The sequence below is a fragment of the Herpailurus yagouaroundi genome, unplaced genomic scaffold (genome assembly GCF_014898765.1).
Source record: "Herpailurus yagouaroundi ecotype Mexico unplaced genomic scaffold, PumYag 28, whole genome shotgun sequence".
Lineage (NCBI taxonomy): Eukaryota > Metazoa > Chordata > Mammalia > Carnivora > Felidae > Herpailurus > Herpailurus yagouaroundi.
This window is the reverse complement of record NW_024412376.1, coordinates 109,949,733-109,969,802: the sequence shown is the minus strand read 5'-3', so window position 1 is coordinate 109,969,802 and position 20,070 is coordinate 109,949,733. Positions and strand designations below refer to the sequence as shown.

General features: G+C 37.7%; 1 protein-coding gene across 1 annotated transcript in view; it reads left to right on the top strand.

The window, feature by feature from the left end:
• The window catches only part of NPFFR2 (neuropeptide FF receptor 2), a 94,708-nt gene that overhangs the window by 41,996 nt on the left and 32,642 nt on the right, over positions 1 to 20,070 (top strand). The gene's annotated exons all lie outside the window — the stretch shown is intronic.

The window sequence follows — 20,070 nt, the reverse complement described above, 5'->3', positions numbered from 1 at the left end:
TTTTTGTAGTTCTGTTTCTTTTCTTCTCTCAGTCTGCTGGCTTTCTGTAGTGAAATTTTCGAATGCCTTTCTCTTTTTTGTGCATATCTATTTCTGGTAGTTGATTTGTGTTTACCATTATGTTTATATGTAACATCTTATACATATAGCAGTCTATATTAATTGGTGGTTGCTTAAGTTTGAACCCATCCCAAAAGAGCTAAAATTTTACTCCTTTGCTCCCTAACATTTTAGGTATGTGGTGTCATACTTTATATACTTTTGTGAATCCCTTGACAGATTGTTATAGGTATACTTAATTTTACCTCTTTTGTGCCTTCTACTTTTCTTATTCCTGCTTATGGTCTTTCCTTTCCACTCAAAGAACCCCTTTTAATATTTATTTTAAGGCTGGTTTAGTGGCTATGAATTCCTTTAACTTATGCTAAATGTCAGTGAAACTCCATCTATTCTTCTATGCTGAACGATAGGCTTGCAGGATAGACTATTCTTGGTGGCAGGTTTTTTTCTTTCAGCACTTGGAATATATCATGCCACTGTATTCTGGCCTGCAAAGTTCCTGCTGAAAAATCAGCTGATAGCCTTATCTTGCTGCTATTAGAATTCTCTGTTTATCACTACTTTTTGATATTATAATTACTTGTGTGTCTTGGTGTGCACCTCTTTTGGTTGATTTTGTTGGGGACTCTCTTTGCCTCTTGGGTCTGAATTTCTGTTTCTTTCCCCAGATTTGGAAAGTTTTCAGCTATTTATTTTTTCAAATAAATTTTCTGCCCCCTTTCTCTCTCTTCTCCTTGTGGGATGTCTATAATGTGAATGTTATTCTGCCCGATGGTGTCATTGAGTTTTCTTAATCTATTCTTATTTTTTATTCTTTTTTCTCTCTCCTGTTCAGCCTGGTCCCTTTCCATTACTCTGTCTTCCAGAATGCTGAAGACACTCTGGTTCCACTTCTGCTTCCTCTAATGCACTGTTCTGTCTGCTGTATTTTTTTAAGTTTATTTATTTATTTTGAGAGAGAGAGAGAAAGAGGGAGGGAGGAAGGGAGGGAGTGCACACATGAGGCAGGGCAAAGAGAAAAGAGAGAGGGAAAGAAAATCCCAAGCAGGCTCTGCACTGTCAGCATGGAGCCTAATGTGGGGCTCGAACCCATATACTGTAAGATCACAACCTGAGTCAAAATCAAGAGTTGGACGCTTAACCAACTGAGCCACCCAGGCATCCCTATTCCCTTTCATGTATTTTTAATTTCAGTTATTGAGTTCTTCATCTCTGATATGTTCATTTTTATGTTTATCTCTTTGTTATGTGTCTCACTGCAGTCCTCCACTCTTTTCTCCAGCCCATTGAGTATCTTTATGATCATTAGTTTAAATTCTCTATCAGGCCTATTATTTATCTCTGTTTCATTTAGCTCTCTTGCTGATACTTTTGTCCCATTCTTTCATTTGAGACCTATTCCTCTGTCTCCTCACTTTGTCTAACTCTCATTCTGTTTTTATGTGTTAGGAAAGTCAGCTCTGTCTCCTACTCTTGAAAGTAGTGGCTTTATGAAGAAGAGGTTCTGTAGTGTTCTACAGTATAGTGCAATGTTCCCTGATCACTGGGATCTGGCACTTTAGGGCTATCTCCTAAGTGTTTTGTGTGTCCCTACTATTGTGGCTGAGCTGCATTTATGTTCAGTTTAGTCATCTGCAGTGGCTCTGTCTCTTTTGGGCAGGGTTTAGTCCCTGTGTTGTTAATGGGCCACCTGGGCTGCCTGGGCTTGATTTGGGTTAGAAGAAGCATTTGCCACTGCTGCAATAGCACCGAAGTTCAGAGCACTGTCTTTGTGTTTTCATTGGTGGATGGGGCCTGCAGGCAGACCAGATCTGCCCTCAGCCCACTGCTCGAGCCACAGTAGAACTCCTATGTGTGGTTTTCTTTTCCTCTTCCTGGGGCAGGAGTCACTTTGGGGTGGTTCTGACCCCTGGGGGCTGCTTGCACACTGCCAAACTTGTGGCACCACTTTGGGTGGACGGTAGCCAAGGTCAGGTTGGATGGAGCAGGTCTGCAGGAGAATGCAGGAGTGGAGGTATGCTGTTAGCAAACTAGGTGAAGAGTGTTAGGCTGTGCTTGTTCCCATAGGTGTTCATGTATCTAGGCTGGAGGGTATGGGAGGGAATTGATGCCTTCTAGCTCTTTGTTCTTCTAGAAGTCTCCCAAAGGTTCCTGCCCTTCTAGCACATGCTCTGAAATAAGTAAACAAATATCCATCCCATTTACTCCAGGCGTTTTTCAAACTGCTGCTCCTGTGTCGTACTCAGCAGACCTGTTATTCTGTCTCTTTAAGAGTGGAGACTCAATTTCTTCTTGCCCTCCTGCTTTCCCAGGGCCAAGCACACTGATTTTTAAAATTCCAGATGTTAAGCTACACTGATTGTAAGAACTCGTGAAGCAATACCCCTTCTGTTTTCAATTAAATGTTATGGGGATTTGCCTTCCCCGTGCAGGTTCCCCATGCTTGGGTACCTAGGGGGTCTGACTTGGGATCTGCTTCTTTCCACTCTCCACCAATGGGGCCTCCCTCCCTCCCACAGACATTCTTACAGGTCAGCTGGCTCCCAACTGCATCTCCACCCTTTTTATTCTCCTTGATGTAGCCTCTTCTCTACATTTAGCTGTGGAGAGACTGTTCTTTCAGTCTTCAAGTCATTTTCTGGGTTATTTAGACAATGTGGGTATTTAGGTATATCTGGGGGAATGAGGTGAGCCTAGTATCTTCCTACTCTGCCATCTTCCCCAGAAGTCCTTTTTTCTCATTTTTTATTACTACTTTTCTCTCTCCTCTTCAGCTTGATTGTTTTTCCATTACTCTGTCCTCCAAGTTGTTAATCCATTCTTCTACTTTCTCTAGTCCACTATTTTTTCTCTCTAGTGTATTTTTAATTTCAGTTATTGAGTTCTTCATCTCTAATTGGTTCTTCTTTATGTTTCCTATCTCTTTGTTCAGGATCTCACTCTAGTAGTCCATGTTCCTTGAGAGAAAGTGACAGCTAATTTTATCCTAGCTTTAAGCATGGGGTAGATAATTGAGGCCTTATCAGTGCTATGAAATAGAACTTTCTGCTATGATGGAAATGTTCAATCCAATACAGTAGCTAGAAGCCAGTAAGCTATTGAGTACTTGAAATGTGCTAGTGTCTATCATAGTAGACTGTGCAGCTTCAGCTAATCAGTGTAATATCATTTCCTGAGCACAATGGTCACTTTAAGGATGGTCATGTTACCTGATTCAAATCATTGAGACTCATGGAGTTTTCTTTGGATCTTCAGGGATAGCATTTTTGTGCCTTTTTTGAGCTGTGCTTTAGGCAATCTCCCTAGATGTGGATGAGGCATCATGTAGTCTCAGAAGTAATTGCGATCCACTCTGGAAATGTGAAAGGTAGCCATTTTAAAAATAGGTAGACATGATTGAAGACAAAGTAGACAGAAACAAGCTAACCAACTGAATCCAATCAAGTTTGTAGTTGATTCTACTTCTGTATTTTCTAGTAACATATGCTATAAATCATTCTTCTTGTTCAATACATCTGAGATGGGTCTCCTCTTGCATCTGAGTATATCCTGATTCAATATTTGTCACGTGGAATAGTGTATATCAATTAACATATGATTTACAATTGTTTTAGTTCAACTAAAATGAGTTCTAGGACATTTTTTTTTAAGTTTTTATTTATTTATTTTGAGAGCTAGCAAGCACAAGCAGAGGAAGGGAAGAGAGAGGGGAATAGAGAGAGAATACCAAGTAGGTTCCACACTGTCAGCACCGAGCCCGATGTGGGGCTCAATCTCACGAACCATGAGATCATGGCTTGAGCTGAAACCAAGAGTCACTTGCTTAACTATGACATCCAGACACCCCAAGTTCTAGGAAATATTTTGAAAAGAAAAAAAAGCAAGATACAAGAGACAGTATATGATGTCACATTTAAATTATTGACTTTAAAAACTTTCTGTAAGTGGGAGTTTACAGACAAGGAAGGGGGACTCAGGCTCTGGTGGTCTGTACGGTGATGGATTAGAGTTGGAAACATCAGTATCAACTCATGTTCAACTTAATATAAACATTGTTACATGTAGAAATATTTATAGCTATCCATTTATGCAGGAGTTAGTGTACATATTTCCTGTTCTAAGATCAGGAAAAAAAAATGAATTAAAATTAAAGAAATACAAATAAAATATAGACTTTAGTTAATAATGTGTCAATATTCAATAATTTTTAAAACTGTACCAAACATACAATGTTAATAGGAGGGAAAACTGAGTTTTGGAGCGTATGAGAACTCTCAGTTCTATGTTTATTTAAAAAATCCCTGGGGCGCCTGGGTGGCGCAGTCGGTTAAGCGTCCGACTTCAGCCAGGTCACGATCTCGCGGTCTGTGAGTTCGAGCCCCGCATCAGGCTCTGGGCTGATGGCTCAAAGCCTGGAGCCTGTTTCCGATTCTGTGTCTCCCTCTCTCTCTGCCCCTCCCCCGTTCATGCTCTGTCTCTCTCTCTCCCAAAAATAAATAAACGTTGAAAAAAAATTAAAAAAAAGAAATCCCTATATATGTGTTACTGTGGAATTGAAGATGAGGAATGGTGTAAAAACAATGCACAGTATCCTTGTGTAATAATTATTGAGGGAGTGAGAAAAGGGAGAAAGGAAAAAACATTGTAGATAAATGGAAAATATCGAAGGCATAAATTAATCAAGGCATGTAATATAAAATATATGAACAATGTTGTTAAACATAATTAGATATATTTGTGAACAAAAATTATTTCAGGAATAAATGACGATGTTGATGAAATCTTAGGATGAGTCATTGAGATTTTCTTCCTGTATTTCTGTCACTTTTTTGTACTATCTGTAGTAAAATGTCAGAAGCAAATAACATTGAAACTCAGTGAAAGAAAAACATAGTTTTGAACACCATCAACAGAAGTTATGATTCAATAGATCTGGGGTTACTGCTCAATGAACCTGCGTTTTTAGCAACTCCCTAATGTTTCTCATATACAAACATGTATAAGAAACAAACATGAGTACAATGAATGTCAAAACTGTTTGGTAAATTTCACCCTGCAGAAGCTATGGATTCATGGAGAAGAGTGTAATTAATTGTCAAGATCAGGGGAACATGCAGAAATTGACATTTAGTTGATTTTTGAAGATCGAGTAGGATTTTGTAGTTGTAAGGAAGAGTGTGGCCTAAAAGAACGATAGCACAACCAAGACAGGAACGAATGAAGCCTTTGTATTTTTGGAAATAGCAAAAGGGCCTCTGAGGCTACAGGGTATAAGTGGTCAGTAATAATTCTAGAAAGATAGCTAAGTGCCAAATGTAAAAATCATCAAATGCTCTTCTGTGAAGCCTTTTTCTTATAGTTTATTACTAATCCATTCCTGTAGTAAAGAACGAAGTGACCTAATTTGATGTATGCATTAGAAAAAAAAAAAAGGGGGCGCCTGGGTGGCGCAGTCGGTTAAGCGTCCGACTTCAGCCAGGTCACGATCTCGCGGTCCGTGAGTTCGAGCCCCGCGTCAGGCTCTGGGCTGATGGCTCAGAGCCTGGAGCCTGTTTCCGATTCAGTGTCTCCCTCTCTCTCTGCCCCTCCCCCGTTCATCCTCTGTCTCTCTCTGTCCCAAAAATAAATAAACGTTGAAAAAAAAAAAATTAAAAAAAAAAAAAAAAGATTTCTCTGAAAAGATGGATTACAAGAAGAAAGAGATTTGGGTAATAGCATATATTTTGTATTTTTGATGTTTGGGAAGAACATTGTTTTTTCTGTTTTTAACTAAATTGTTATATTCTAATAAAATTATGTATATACATGCGTGTATATATATATACATATATAAACATATATATCATTTTAAGAATAAAATCATATATATCATTCTAAGAAAACTTTATGCAAACTACTCCTCTAATGAGCATGTACCCCAAAAATGAAATTGTCAAATGTATTAGAGTATATAAGAGGTCAAGATTCAGACTGCAAAAGCAGCCATTGCCTTCAAGCTTTAGGAAGTGGCCTTAGCAAGTACAGGTTCGATGGAAAGTAGAGGCGGGGCCCAAATTGCTGTGCACTGAAGAATGAATGTTCTAAAAATAGACAGCATTATTCTTCTGCAGGAGAAATGATAAGCGAGTGCTACGTGAGGAGGCAGGCTTGAGAGTGACCAAATCATTTTAGCAAAAAACCAAGCTGATATATCCAAACTGTGAGAGAAAGAGTTCATGAAAAAGTCACCGAGAGAGAATGATTGCTCATCACCCACTTTTTGTTGCACTCTTAGACAATAGATCTAATGTAATCGTATGAGATCATTGAAGAAGTACTATGCATTGTCAGCAAAACATTGTTTAAAATGCTTATTCAATGTTGCTGCCAATAGCAAACAGCATGTCTCAGAAAAAGTAAAATATTGCCATTTGAACTACAAAGTAATAAATTATCTGGATGTAATCCTACTTTTTCTTCAAAATGAGAAAATATGCCCTCCTCCCAACTTACATAGTAAATGACTTGCCTGGGTACGTGGGATAAAACTCTTCTTAAAAATAGCTTTTGTTTATGTCTTGAGGTTTCCACGGTCTTCCCCTACCTCATATTCAGCCTGTCCAGAAATACTACTTTCCTGAGTTCCATTCTGTTTCACTAATGTAACCTTGGGTACATGATACTGAATGTGTTCTGTCTTTCTGTTGGCTGGCATAAACCAATTAGTAAAAAATGGTCCCTGTGCCACATGCTATGGGGATAAAACCACCTCTTCCAGGGGCTGTAGTGGGCCAGGGAAAGTGGAAAATTTACTGCTAAGTCTAATGAAAGATAGAATTAAATAAAAAGAAATACTCAACTGCTCCTCAGTCACCACACACACATAACTGAGGTCTCTTGCTTCTCTTTCCAGTTGACCTTCAACGAGGGCAATACAAAACTTACAGTCCATTCATGATTTTAGTCCTGGTATAAACGAAGTCCTCTTAAAAGGAGGTTGATTATTAATTAGCATCCCTGAAAGGTTGTTCGTTTTGCCAGTCTTTACCAGTGGTACTGACAATGTTACAGATCATAACAAGCACATACTTAGAATCCTCACTTAAAGGGGCTCTCTGCTCAGGTAAGAGAACCATCAACTCCCTTAGCACATGAGTGTCCTGAAAATTTAGGGCAAACTTTCCACAGGGCTTTACTTTTCACTTGATTCCATTTGCCTATTTTGCTGTGGTAATTCTTTCACACATTGTAGCTCTTAGGAAACCAGTATTAACTGACATATTCTTGTAAAAAAAAAAAATAGACTTGCTTCAGAAGATATTTTACTCAGGATGTAAATTTGGTTTAGTTTTCAATCTCCATATAGAGGTTTTATCTTTTTTAATGTTTATTTTATGAGAGATATCATGAGCAGGGGAAGGGCAGAGAGAGAGGGAGGGAGAGAGAGAATCCCAAGCAGACTCCTCACTGTCAGCGTGGACCCCAGTGTAGGGCTCAATCTCATGAACCATGAGATCATGACATGAGCCGAAATCAAGAGTCAGAAGCTTAACCGACTGAGCCACCCAGGTGCCCCTCCATATAGAGATTTTAAAGGTCATTTATGTTTGTGTAAGTGTGTTAGGGTGGTATGTTGAGAGTCATTATTTCTTTTCTTTTCTAGAACCATTCTTATTTTTAACAAGTTAATATAAATTAGGAAATAACGGTATCTGACCCTTTATAATGTATACTTGTGTTACAATGTTTGTTCCATAAGACATGTCATGGGTTATCAGGCATAAATTATTGTGCCTTAACTTTTTGGAGTTCTTCAGTATAAGGCTGTCTTACCCATCACTAAAATATAATTTAAAAAATCATATTCTTATTTCTTAATTGCAGCTGCTGGTTTGTAGTAAATATTGATTAGCTATATTTTGTTTTTAGAGTAAAGATTTGCATGCACAATATGCTGAAATTTTCAAAAGGCTATCCAAACATTAGTATTTAAAAGCAAACGACATATATATATATATATATATATGTATTTATATATATATATATATCTTTTTTTTTTTTCCACTACGGGCTACAAAAACAACGATGAGTAAGACCAAATCATTTCTCCTCCATCCTCTTTTTTTAGTATTTTATTTTGAGGTAAGTGTAGATTCACATGCAGTTGTAAGAAACTATACAGAGAGATTCCAGGTACCTTTCACCAAGTTTCCCCAAATGGTAACATCTTGCATAAGTAAAATACAATATCACAAGCAGGAATTTGACATGGATACAATCAATTGATTTGACCTAGATTTTACCAGTTTTATATTCTTGTGTATGTCTTCAGTTTTATGCAGTTTTAAAACGCGTAGCTTTGTTTGACCATCACAACAGCCAAGATACAGACCAGTTCCATCACAAGGATCTGTCATGCTGCCATTCCATAGCAGTAGCCACCTCCCACCCCCCTAAACTGCTAATGTGTTGTCTACGTCTAGAATGTTGCCATCTCAAGAATGTTAAATAAGTGAAGTCATACACTATGGAAAATTTTGAGATTCATCTTTTTCACTCAGCATAATTGTACTGAATTCACAGGCTTGTAGGTCTACTTTAGGGTTCTCTATTCTGTTCCACTGACCTAGGTGTCTATCCATTCACCAATACCATATTTCCTTTATTAATGTAGTTATGTAGATAGCTTTAGCAGCAGGTAGAGTGATTCCTTCCCCCTTTATCCTTCTTTTTAAAATTGTCTTAGCTATTTTAGATCCTATGCTTTTCCATATAAACTTTAGAATAAATTTGTCTAGGTCCCCTCCAACCCCTACCAAAAACAAAACAAAACAAAAAAAAACACAAAAAAACCCAAAAAACCTTGTATGGATTTTGATAGAAACTGTAATGAGTTTATTGATCAATTTTGGGGAATCTTCTGTCCTCTTTTAACTTTTTTTTTTTTTAACTTTTATTCATTTTTGAGACACAGAGTGTGAGCAGGGGAGGGGCAGAGAGAGAGAAGGAGACACAGAATCGGAAGCAGGCTCCAGGCTCTGAGCTGTCAGCACAGAGCCCGACACAGGGGCCAGCTCACAGACCTTGAGATGATGACCTGAGCTGAAGTCAGACACTTAACTGACTGAGCCACCCAGGCGCCCTCTTCTGTCCTGTTTTAAAAGCCCCAGATTTTTTGAAGCTCATGTCATAACACAAAGCTCCCTACTAACCTTCCTTGTTGCTATTATGTGATCTCACTTATTCGGTGATATCTCTAGCTCTGGTTCACTAGTTCACTCTTTCTCTCCATTCTTTTTCTAGGCGTTGTCAGAGGGCTTATTGTAGCTTTTGGGTTTCTTAACTGCCTTCCCTGAAATGACATTTTTCTACATGCTGTCCTATCACCTTTATGTTTTACTCCCTCATCTTCATCTATGTATCAGGAAACACTCTTTAACATCCAGTTCATTTACTTGAGCACATCACTCCAGTGATTCTTCAACTGTATTAAAAGCTTCTTTTCAATAGTACTGGAACACTATAAGATATCCATATGCAAAAAAAAAAAAAAAAAAAGGAGTAAAACGATTCTTAACCTGTACCTCATACTGATAACAAAATTTAATTCCAAGTGGATTAGAGACTGAAATGTAAAACTTCAAACAATAATTTATCTAGAGGAAAATATGAAGAAATATTTGTGGTTTTGGTTAGGAAAAGATAAAATTCAAAAACTGAACATCATATGAATTAAGAACTTATACTCTAAAAAGCCAGTGTTGAGAGAATGAAAAGGCAAATTGCAAAAAGAAAATATTTGCAAACCACACATCTGATAAATGTTATGTATCCAGAATATATGAAAATCTTCCAAAACTAAATATTAACAAAACAACCCAGTGAAAGCTTGGCAAAAGATTTAAGTGAACACTTTACTGAAGAAGATATATACATAACAAATAAGCACATGGAAAGATGCTCACCATTATCATTAGGGAAAGACAAAACCACACTGATGTATCTCTACATACCTATTAAGATGGCTAATATTTTTATAAATGATAATACCAAGCGTTAATAAAGATCCAAAGCAAGCAAAATCCTATATTGTGGTTGAGAATACATAACAGTACAACTCTTCTGGAAAACTGTTTGGCTGTTTCTTATAGATATGTTTACTGTATGACCTAATAGTTCTACATGTAGGCATTTATCCAAGTGAAATGAAAACCTTTATTCGGACAAAAACCATAGAGAAATGTTTATAGTGTCCTTAGTAGTGGTTGCCTCAAACTAGAAAAGAAACTTCAAAACTAGAAAATAGATAAATGTGGGATGGGCAAAATAGGGAAAGGGGTGGGAGATACAGATTTTCAGTTTGGAATGAATAAGCCACAAGGAATAAAAGGTATGGCATAGGGAGTAGTCAATGACATTATAATAGCTTTGCATGGTGACAGATGGTAGCTATACTTGTGAGCACAACACAACATATAGAGAAGTTGAACCACTATGTTGTACACCTGAGACGAATGTAACATTGTGTGTCAACTCAAGAAAAATTTTTTTAATGTGGTGCATTTGGGGTGCCCGAGTGGCTCAGTTGGTTAGGCTTCTGACTCTCAATTTCGGCTCAGGTCATGATCTCGCAGTTTGTAGGTTTGAGCCCCGCATCGGGCTCTGACGGTGCAGAGCCTGCTTGGGCTTCTCCCTGTTCCTCTCTCTGCCCCTCTTGTTATTTCTCTCACACTCTCTCAAGATAAATTAATAACTTAAAAAAAGATTTAAAAAATGTGATACATTCACACAGTGGAATACTACTCAACAAAAAAATAGTTCAGCAGTTGCAACAATATGGAAAAATTTCAAATGTATTATGCTAAATTGAATGAAACGACTCAAAAGGCTACATCGTATAATACCATTTTTATGACATTCTGGTAACTGGAAAACTGTAGGGACAGAAAACAGTGGTTGCAAGTGACGGGAGCTGAGGAGGAGAGATTGACTACAAGTGGTGCATGGAGGCATTTTATGAGCTATTGGAGTTGTTCCGTATCTTGATTATAATGGTGGTTCACGACTGTGTACATTTGTCAAAAGTCACAGAACTATATACTAAAAAGGTAAATTTTACTGTATATAAATTATTTCCAGCAAATGAAAAATAAAACCCACATCTAATCCAATGACCTTACCATCCTGTTATTATTCATACACCCATTAGGTTCTATTGCCTACACTTGATTCCATGTCATTCCTAAGTTCCTTATAAATACTTAACTAATTTATTCTCTCTACTTTTTTTTAATTTAACTTTTAATTTCAGAATCATTGTGGATTCACATGCAGTTTTAAGATCTCTCCACAGAGGGGTTTCGTGCATCCTCACACAAGTTCTACCAGTAGTCACATCTTACAAAACTACAAAGTACAGTATTACAACCAGGACTTCGACATTCATAGAGTCAAGACACAGATGCTTCTATCCGTAAATACACAGACATTTCCATCCATGTTGCACTTTGACTACATCTACGTCCCTCTTACCTGTACTGCTTCAACCCCTGGCAACCACCAATCTGTTCTCTCATTCTATAATCATGTTATTTCAAGAATGTCATAAATATGATACCACACAGTTTGTAATTTGGGGATTTCCTTTTCACTCAGCATAATACTCTGGGGATTTATCCAGGTTGTTGTTATCTACCAATGATTCATTTCTTTTTATTGCTAAGTAATATTCCGTGATTTAGATGTATCGTAGTTTAACAATTAGCTCTGTTTACTTCTAGGTAGATATAGAAGTCCAGGTTTCCCACTCAGGGTGAGTCCAGGGGTAGATGGGTGGTGGTTATTGCTCAGTAGGGGTGGAAGTCCTAACTGTCCAATAGACCTCTGTTGGTACCTTCCAGACCATGAGAGCTGTGTTTGTCTCATAACTGCTTCCCAGTAGCCATCACTGACACTGGATGGGGAGGACTTGTTACCACTTGGCAGTGATGAAAGTCCTAGCTCTCTTAGTTTCCTCTGATGCTACCATGGTAGAGGGTGGAGATGCCTTGACAGAAGTTTGGTCCACCCTCTTGTCCTTTGCTGGCATGAGTATTGATGGAGCCTCACTTTTTGTGTGTGTTTTTGTCTGGAATAGGGTAATGAGTGTTTAAGAGTTTGTTGTCACACTATTCTGTCCCATTTTTGGTCCTTTGGCTAAAAAGAGCAGACCTTTGAGCACCCATTGGCATTTCCAGTTTGCGTGGTTCTTCAGCTTCAAGTCTGAAATCTATGAAACACAAAGAAAACCCAGAGAACTCTCCACCATATCGTTATGGTGGAACTCTCCACCTCCATCATTATCGTCCGAATATGTCTGCCTGCCCTGCCTTCTTCTCTCCACTATTCAGAATCTTCTTGTATTTGCTTTATGTAATGTACAGGATTTTTAGTTGCTTTTAGTGGGAAAAATAGGGGAAAGATGCATACTCTGTCTTCCCAGATGCAGAAGCACTTTCCTAGTTTATTCTCTTGGGAAGAATTCTGAATACAGTTAGAACCAAATGTCTTTCTACTTTGTGCCTATACAGAATAGCCTGATTTTGCTGGAGGAAAAAAAAAATCATACAATTACATAACTAATCATTTAATTTCATTAATGTAGACTTGGCCTTTGCCTTCATTCTACATTTCTCTGTAAGCTCTATTTTTCTCTTTTTTAGATATCAATTTCATAACTTCTCTTCCCTCTTTGAATCTCTAGTAAACTTTTCTCCCTGTACTTTGCTCTCAACTGGTAACTTTATTCACTCACACTGTACTTTATCCATTCTAATAATATGTATAAATATCTAAGAATATCCATAAATGAGAACATGTCTTAGAATTAGTGATGCCTAACAATCAGCAAGATGACAGCCATAATATAGTTGTCATTGGTGACATTGGACAGTATTAGCTATTCATACTATTGTTGTTTTTCTGTCTAAAAGTATGCCATTAATAAACTCAATATTATAAGGGGTAAAAAGTATTGAATGTTTAATTTTCAACATTTTTTCTTTCTTGGCAGTATATAAAATAAAGTTGCATCTTATAATTTACAGTGTCTTGCATTTGATGAAACATAATGTATTTAAAAAAAAATTAATGTTTATTTATTTTTGAGACAGAGAGAGACAGAGCATGAATGGGGGAAGGTCAGAGAGAGAGGGAGACACAGAATCCGAAGCAGGCTCCAGGCTCCGAGCTGTCAGCACAGAGCCGGACATGGGGCTCAAACTCACAGACCGTGAGATCATGACCTGAGCCGAAGGCCGACGCTCAATCGACTGAGCCACCCAGGCACCCCAGATGAAACATAATGTATTATAAAATTATAAGCAGTCTGAGGTGTTGCCCCATTTGCATAAATACATATTTCTATATAGATAGATAAATGGACAGACATATGCATACTTAAAACACATGAGGTGGCTAAGTCAGGGAAAAGAGTTTTATTTATACCCATGGAAAGACAACAGGCAGATTAACACTGCAACATAGGTCCCCTGTGCCCAGCAAGTCTGTGGATTGGCACAGTGTGAGCCAGATGGAGATATGACCTACACAACTGGCAGATTTAACTTAGTAGGTGAAGGAAACAGAAAAAATGAATATTTTTCATTTATAAAGAAAAAAAAATCCCTGCAACCCCCCCGCCCCCCCCCATCTCCTTGTGAGAGAGTCTTCTGAAGATGTAATGGAAAGAATCTGTGCTCTAGCTCTTTTATATATAAATAAATCTTTTTAGGGGTGAAATAAGTCCAATGTGTTCAGCATTCACAATCTAGAGATGTCACCAAGGGCCTGGGATTCATCTATTTTGAAGTGTAAACACCTGGGAGGGTTACACTAAAGTCTTCCTGGAAATCTCTGGGATAGTCAGTCACTTTTGGAGTTAACATAAATGCCTATCCCATGGTATAACCATTTGGCTCTTGGAGAGATACTAGAAGATTTATTAGTCTTTTGTATGAGAGCGATTAACTTCATCAGAAAAACAAATGACTACAGACCTAATCTAATGATTCTAGATGAAGTAAAAGCAAACATTCTCGGTATTTATACTATATACATTTCTGTTTCAGAAACCTAAGGCATTTTAACAGAAACATTGAAAAACCCAAGGAAGATTTATTTTCCCACAGTTACATAATGCTAAAATGAGAATCTATCTCAATTTCATCTATAGTTCAAAGATAGAACATACCAATTTGTTCCAATGCCAGCTTTATTAAATTGGGAATTGTGTTTCCTAGAATCTCCCTCACCTGTATATTTCTACTTTAGATTTGGATAAGAGAGGAAAATCTCATGAAATTAGGGAAGTTAAAGGGAAATAGTAACCATTACTCTTGGAAGGACCTACGAGTGAGAGGCAGTGGCAAATAGTTGGAGACATGCTTAGCTTTTGCTCACTCTCCTCGGTTCCAAATCAAACCCTTTTCCCAACTGCTGACCCTGAGGACCAACAGAGGCAGTAGACACACTGAGACACCAGCTTCCCATATAATTCCCTTTATACAATCTTTGTAAAGTTGTTGAACTTGCTTGGCTTCCCACGTGTCCTCTGCACCAGTGCTTAAGGATGACAGTTTAGTGACATTTAATAAAGCCCATATCACGTGGTTCCTCCTTCTGTACTGAACCCTTATTGATATACCCCCTAACCAGGACAAATAAAGGGGGTGGCTAATAATTGGCCTAGTAATTCTTTGTTGACCTCCCACTACCCACCTCTGAAAATTTTAGAGTCTCAGAATTCAAGGAACAATTGGAGATGGAATTTTGCTGGAGAAAAATGGCATAGAGATGTGGCGTTTCCTTTGTTTACTGTTCTCCCATCCCACTACTAAATACACATACACTTCATAAGCAAGAGATGGGTATATTCCTATTAATATCAACCCTACTCGGGGAGTGAGATGGAGGCAAGAGTGAATTTAAGGAGACTACCATGGGTTTGAGACTAAAGACTCATAACTGACTCAGACTTAATGGGCAGGAGGCTGGTTGATGCTGACTATGGTAGCAAATAGATGACTGTGTTTGGAAAGTAACTGTACTCCCAATACAACTTCAGTAAGGATACATGTTTCCCAGGGAACAGAGAGAAAAACTGTTGAGACCCCAGCATGGGACTAGTTTAGAAATAACTTCTTTCAAGACAACTTCCTTCAAGGAATAGAGGGAGCTCAATAAAAATATTGGAAGGGTTCCATCTAATGAAGTAGCTAGAGGAGAGTATCTTCTCTCAAAATTACTTTTTGTCATTGCAGTCAGGCTTTCGTCCTACATACTCTGCCAAAGATAATCTCGTATAGTTTATGCAGAATATCTATTTTGTCAAATCCAGTGACTACTCTTTTGTTCTCATCTTACTCAATATCTTAGCAGCTTTTGAGTATTTGAGATAATTGAATGTTCTCTCCTTCTTGAAATACTTTCCTCTCTTAGTTTTAGAAACATCATACTGCTGGCTTTTTGTTACCTCACTAAGTGCCCCCTTTCCAATCTCCTTCACTGATTTGACCTCCTCTGCCTAAACTCTAAATATTGGAGGACCTTGAGCTTGCCTCTGGACCTCTCTTCTTCCTGTCTACCTTCTTTCCCTATGTGACATCATCAGATTCCATAACTTAAAATACCATCAATGTGCTAATAGTTTCCAGATTGGTCTCCTCAACCCTTGTCTCTTCCCTGAGCCCCAATTCATATAGCCAATGCTTTCCATCTTCACTTGGGCATCTAAAAGGCATCTTCTCATGATATGTCCAAAACAGTACATGCTTACTAATTTAAATAAATATTGCTGCATCCCATTCATTTCTCAGGCCAACCCAGAGTCTGTCTGCTTGTTCTAGTCTTTTCTACCCAAGTCATATCCAATTCATTGGCAAACAGAATTAGTACTACCACCAACAAAGATCACCAATCCATCCTTCTCTATTTGCGCTGCTGTTACCTAATCTAAGGGATCAGCATCTTCTATGTGAATTGGAATCACTTAACTGACTTTTCTGCTTCTCTTCCTGTCCCCTCCTCTGTGCAATCCATTCAACATATAACAGCTGAGAAAATATTACTAAATTGTAAATCAGATTATTTCCTCCCTAGCTTAAAACCCTATTAGAATAAAATTTATTATTTTTACTATGACTTATAAGAATTTACACGATTTTGTCTTTGCCCTCTTGTCTCAATTCCACAAAGGGACAGAAGAAAGCATGTTGCAGCTAGGTAACTGCAAATAGTTTATATGGTTGAGGATAAAGTAGGTGGAAATTTAGAAATTGATGACACTGGAAATATATGAGGGGTCAATGTGAGAAAGACATAGGAACTTAGAAGTTCAGATACTCTGAAGAATTTGAGCAATACAATGACTAGATCAAAACTTAAATGAACATTTCTGAGACCAACTGATTGGAACTAAACCAACTTCTCTTATATAGTCATGATATAAACAATGGTTCAGATTCACCTTTGTAGTAGATGTTCTAAGTGACCCACTCATTCTGTCAGCCCTCTTGTGATTTCAGCAGCCGCTGCAGTGGACAGTTCCTATCACAATATCAGCATTCTAGCTCAATAGTCTGCCCACTCTGGATTCTCTGCTTCAGTGCTTCCCAGGAAGCAGCAGTACTTTCAGCCTGGGAAGCAGGACGTTAATGCCCTGATAGGCCATGCTCAACAAGAGTCTGCAGTCAGTAGATAAATGATTTGGCCACCTATTATGCTTTCAACACATTTACTCAGAGAGTCCTCCTTTGTCCACAGTGGAAGCCAGCTTGAGGACTCATCTTTATTGGTTTTTCTTCTTTTACTTTCTTGTTCACCCTGCTCTTTCATTCTTTTTTTTTTTTTTAATTTTTTTTTCAATGTTTATTTATTTTTGGAACAGAGAGAGACAGAGCATGAACGGGGGAGGGGCAGAGAGAGAGAGGGAGACACAGAATCGGAAACAGGCTCCAGGCTCTGAGCCATCAGCCCAGAGCCTGACGCGGGGCTCGAACTCACGGATCGCGAGATCGTGACCTGGCTGAAGTCGGACGCCCAACCGACTGCGCCACCCAGGCGCCCCAGCTCTTTCATTCTTAATTCCTGAAATTTCCTCTTAAATAAACTACCTGCACTTAAGTCCCTGTCTTAGTCTCTGCTTTACATGGAACCCAAGAATGATAATCATTCATTTCTTTATTCAAGAACTATTAATTGAGAACATCGTGTAGTATGTTAAGAAAACAAAATCATTAAAAAGACATGTCATCTAATAGGGGCAAGTCTTCTAAGAATATAATTTGAATCTATGGGACAAAAAAAGAAACAATATTAACACGCTTCTACATTCTGTAGCCATATCCATTTTTTCCCTGGTTATTATAAGTGACATGAGGTGGTTTTCAGCTAAACATAGAGTTATGGTTTGTTCCAAGATTTATCTCTTATGTCATTGCTATCCCAGACTTCTTTGAAGCTAAATAATCTTCAGCTATGCAAGAGGAGAAAAGAATGTGTATTAGGACTAAGGGTTTATGATTGGATTTTGCATTTCAAGACTCAAGATTGGTGGTGGTATTTTTCCCAGCATTTTTATGTTTTGCTCTCCTTCCTCTCTCCTATATGATTTAATCTTTTTGTTCTGTTAAAAGTAGATATATGCTATGTTGAGATTATCAGAGCATAAAACATATCCTTTAATTTTAGAGTTGTTTTTTGCATAATTGCCTTGGCAAATGGTGTTCTATTACTTTTCTTTTCACTTTTTATTGAGGTAATTACTGATTACGGAGAGCAATTGAATTATGTCAGATTTGATGAACTAAATCCATAAGACAATTTAGACATAAAGAAGCGTTAATCATTATCTAATTAAAAACAAAAGCTTCTGAACCCTCCTACACTACCTTTCACACCATTCTGTAGCATATGATTTCTTAGAGAAAATTAAAACTTTGAGATGAAATTAATGGGTAAAAATCAAATGACCTTTGGTAATTCCTAAAACTACCAGTTTAGATGTACATGCATATTGCCACAGCAGGCCAAAATCTGAGAGAAAAGGATGGAGTAGAAAGGTGGCTTTCCTCATCTTACAAGCTTCAAGAGAGCAGGGGCTGTCTGGCTTCCATGATACATAGTAAGATGCTTGATAATGACTGCTGGTTCTCAGTGTGCCCTTATAAGGTCATTGTGAGCATTCTTTACATGAAATAATGCATATAGGATTATTGAGTAGCAAGTACATAGTAAGTAGCAAAATCAATGTCTTTTCCTTGGCATCCCCAATTTCTTGTTTGGTCATCAAAGTGTCAATTATTGCTCTCAATTGAAGTTTGAAAGTAATTTTAAGAAAACAGTCCATGAACTGGCTTAGATAGGATACAAAGATTTAGGCCTCTTTTGCTGTGCAATAGGGAAGAGGTCTTAGCTTTTGAAGCCCTCAAATCTTCTAAGTCAGTAGTACTTTAATGGTCCAGATCATGGGCGTCATTAACAACTGTTTCTGTAGGCCTGACTATAGGCAGGCTACGTAATTTGAAGCTATTCTTGGCATCTGTATGTTCTATTTAGGCCTTTCAGCATGTAAGTTGATAAATTGACAATTAAACGTTAGTTCTTAATTTTAAGCAAGGGCATTCTGGATACTGAGATAGTGTGAAGTAATCTGCGTGTTTTCTGATTTTCTAACTAACTACAAGGGAATGATCTTATGTCTATTTACTTGAACATTTTAAACTGGTTAGCAGAGAAAAAGTTCGAAATTGATTCATTGCATTAGCTCTGTTTAGTATTCAGGATACTTTAAAATCACTTTATTCCAATTGTATGCTATTCATCAAAAAATGGATTCTCTTACAGATATTTTGGAAGAGTGTTAACAGCTTACTGCTAAAGCAGGGTAAATAGCAAATTGTCGGTAGAGACTGAGTTGAATATAAACAGTGTAAGATGACATGCTTAAGAAAGAGTTATAAAGCCATTGGGAACAGAAAAATATATCTTTTAGATGACTAAGTTGTTGATAAATTTTGGTATGGTAATTAATTACAAACAATATTTTACAGATCTGTAATTTGCTCATAAACATTGTTAGAAAAATTGGGAGAAAAAATAAACTTAAAAAACAATTATTTAGCGTCAGAAGAGTGTTAGGCTCCATCAGAAATGACAACTGGAGTTTGAGAGGTTATTTCATGCTAACACTATTTTGTTGATGTGCATGAATATTTTGATATGTGGATTGTGCCCCGAAGGTACGTGGCAGCTTGCAGGAGTTTGAGTTTTAACACTCATCTCTGATCACTGAAAAATCTGAGTTATGTGACACACAGTAGCTTGCTAGAAATATGTCTAAGACCCCCTAGAGATTCTGTGAATTGTTTTACTAAAAGCTTTGCTTGCTGCTGTTGCTAATGCGCTGGGAAGAAAATCAAAACAACATACAAAAAAAAAAAAAAAAAAAAAATCCAGGACCCTTGGTGTTTCCCCTGGAAAGACAGATAATATGATTTTTTATTGCCTTCTACTTCCAGAGATTGTTGCAAGGGCAGACAAACCAGTCTAAATATGTAATCTAGAAAAAGTTTTATTAAAACTTTAAATTTTGCTGGTTATTTGAGTTGCTAAGTGTTAGTAAATGATCAAGCTTTAGTGAATGATTCTCTTGTTTATGTAACCTTTTTTCAGTTGTGACTGGTGGGGACCCCTCTAAAGAATCTAGAAGAAGATTCAGAGAAATAAGCTAACTTTCTGAATAAAAAGCTAACAAGGATTTGAGAACTTCCCCTAGGCTGAGGATAAAAGGGATGTGTTTGTTTTCTTGGAGCAGGTGGCTAGGATTGTGGGAAGAGAAAACTGAAGGGACTGAATGGTGAGAGTAAGAGCAGTTCCTACCAGTTGTGGTTACAGAAAAGGAATTACCCCTGAGGGAAAAACCTTTTCATGGTGGACATGACTGAGAGAGATAATATTTTTAAATAAAATGAATCTTGGGTGGCGGGGGGGGGG